The sequence below is a fragment of the Macrotis lagotis genome, chromosome 2, assembly GCF_037893015.1.
Source record: "Macrotis lagotis isolate mMagLag1 chromosome 2, bilby.v1.9.chrom.fasta, whole genome shotgun sequence".
Taxonomy (NCBI): domain Eukaryota; kingdom Metazoa; phylum Chordata; class Mammalia; order Peramelemorphia; family Peramelidae; genus Macrotis; species Macrotis lagotis.
Window position 1 is genome coordinate 151,502,827 of NC_133659.1, and position 2,928 is coordinate 151,505,754.

Here is a 2,928-nt window from a genome sequence, read left to right on the forward strand (position 1 = left end):
TTTAGGTGACTATCAAGTCTTGTCAAAGGCCTGGGCCTTATTCTCCTGAGTGAATTCAATCCTGAGGGCAGTTTCAAAACATTTTATCTACATGAAGCAGTATCTTAGATTTTTCTCATACCACTTAGTGGAATACTTGGACTGTCTACCAGTTATATCTTGCTTTTGCCATGTAACAAACTCATCTTTATTTTCAATCAAACATTTCTTTAATAACATTTACTCTTTTTTATATAGTTCTTTCAGATTATTTATTATACTTGGTTATCTCTTTATATCTACCTTGTACTTCTCTAATACCCTCATTTTAATTCTTTAAAAATTGTAATGTTCCATTACTTATGAGAAAAGTTAGTATTCTAACTCTATTAATAATAATGATAATAGTATTTATATTGTTCTTTAATATTTGTAAAAATTTAATATTTTAGTCATTTCACTTAATCCTTACAACAGTCCTGTGAGTTAGATGCTGTTATTATCTTCATTTTACAGATGAAGAAACTGAATCTTGTCCAGGATTACACAGCTACATTTTTGAGGCAGGATTTGAACTCATCTTCCTAACTTCAAGTCTAGCACATTATCTACTTTACTCCCATAGGACAGGAGATAGCTGTGTTAGTCAGGAAGATAAGTTCAAATCCTATCTCTGCTCCTAGCTACAAGTCACTTAACCTCTTTTGGACTCAGTTTTTTCATATGGAAAATGAGAGGGTTTGATTCAATGACCTCTAAAGTCCCAGCATTAATTCTATAAGCTTCTAACTTCAAGAAATATTATCTTATGAAGACAATTTTTGCAAGACAAACTGCCATCTGCAAATTCATCATTCTCATCCTCTATATATTTTCTGATAGATTCAAGGCTTACTTTAACCATGGCTTTGGCTTATTTTGAAATTATCTTGAAAGAATTCCTATCTAATCCTCTTGATTGGTTGATCTGGGAGAACTAATTAAACTGATTCCATCATAATATTCTAGTTATCCTTTGGGATCAAAGCTTTACTCCTGCCCTTTAGCACCTCCAGGTATCTTTTCTCTTTACAAGCCTCTTAATCACCAGCACTCATCAGACTAAACTATGGATGTAGTGGGCAGGAATATGGCATTCCCCTTCCAAAACTAAACACCCAAACAAATGCTAGAAGTCTGGATCGTACAGTGGTGGAGCCACTGGCTACCCTGCAATCCCTCTAGGTAGGGAGCTTTGCAATGGAGAGCTCAGAACAGGTCTCTTCCACAATAGTTCTAGACTGCAGAACTGGTTACACTTTGGGGAGCTCTTGCTGCCATTAAAGAAACAAGAATTGGCTATGGAAATAAGTTTTGTCTAACTATGCTAGCTCCCTGGAAATAGTAACCATGTCCTCACTTGATGAAGGATTGTGACATAAATTAACCTGTTTAATGCATCTTGACTCTCAAGAATTTGTCACCATTCTATTCAAGATAACCTTCAAAGTATCTGATCTGGCAGGACAGGCTGATTTTTAGACCTCCCTGCCTCACTAGAAAGAGTCCCTTACAGCATAATATGGAGAGTTTCTTTAGTTGTTCAAAAATGCTTTAGATTACTCTACTCTGGACGAGACCCCGAGGCTAAATTCCGGATCAGATAAGATGGCCGGGCTGCCCTGCAGGATCATTAAGGAAACCCAGTGTTTGCTGGCAGAACCAGTTCCTGGGATAAAAAGCAGAACCAGATGAAAGCAATGCCCATTATTTTCATGTGGTCATTGCAGGCCCACAGGATTCCCCCTTTGAGGGAGGGACTTTTAAACTTGAACTATTTCTTCCAGAAGAATATCCAATGGCAGCTCCTAAAGTACGTTTCATGACCAAAATTTATCACCTTAATGTAGACAAGTTGGGAAGAATATGTTTAGATATTTTGAAAGATAAATGGTCTCCAGCATTGCAGATCCGCACAGTGCTGCTCTCAATCCAAGTTTTGTTAAGTGCTCCCAATCCAGACGATCCATTAGCAAATGATGTAGCCAAGCAGTGGAAGTCCAATGAAGCCCAAGCCATAGAAACAGCCAGAGCATGGACTAGGCTATATGCCATGAATAATATTTAAATTCAATCTCAACATCAAGTGTGCATCACTTCTCCTGTTCTGCGAAGACCTCTTCCTTTTTTGTTTGCATTTAATGGACACAAGTCTTAGAAACATTACAGAATAAAAACCCAGACCATCTTCAGTCCTTTGGTGACTAAATGCACATTAGCAAATCTCTGTCTTGTCCTGATTCACTGTTGTAACGCATGAGCAGAGGCTAGAAGTATCATTTGGATTGTTGTGAAATTGTTTAAAAGCAATGGCCCAGCTCTGCTTTTATTCATTTCTCCCATCATGGTTTCAGTATCAGCACTGTGAATGAAAGTAGTTGTTGGTTAGCTGCTGGGGTGTGTCTTTTTTTTTTCTTCCAGTTTTGTGGGCTCCTTTTCCCTTTTTATGGTGATGCTAATTGCATTGGTTAAAGCAGCTAACCAGTTGTACTTAGAATATGCCCTCTAGCCAAGTCTAACTCTTTAGACGCTGTAGATGGACAAGCTTGGTCTTTTGAACAAAAAATGGGAACATTAAACATCACAGCTCTCACTAATATCGTGATTCTGCTGTCAAAGTGTAGAAACCTCCCTTCAAGAAAAGCTTGTGACCATTTTGTATGGCTTGTCTGGAAACTTCTGTAAATCTTCTGTTTTTAGTAAAATATTTTTTGTTATTCTAAAAAAAAAAGATTACTCTACTCTTAGACAATGATCTGAAATTTCCGATTCCCGCAATTTTCTAGCTCAAACAAAACCATTGGACCCTGATGGAATCTGACAACTCCTCAAGAGTCCTAAACCATGGCTTGCAGCAAAATTACTCTATTTTGGGTGATTGATTTTTTGGAAGTTTTTTTTTTTCCCCTA

At 37.4% G+C, this 2,928-nt stretch overlaps 1 pseudogene; it reads left to right on the forward strand.

Moving 5' to 3' along the window:
* The first annotated feature begins 1,626 nt into the window (after nucleotides 1-1,626).
* On the forward strand, nucleotides 1,627-2,600 carry LOC141511210 (ubiquitin-conjugating enzyme E2 N-like; annotated as a pseudogene).
* Nucleotides 2,601-2,928: the final 328 nt, after the last annotated feature.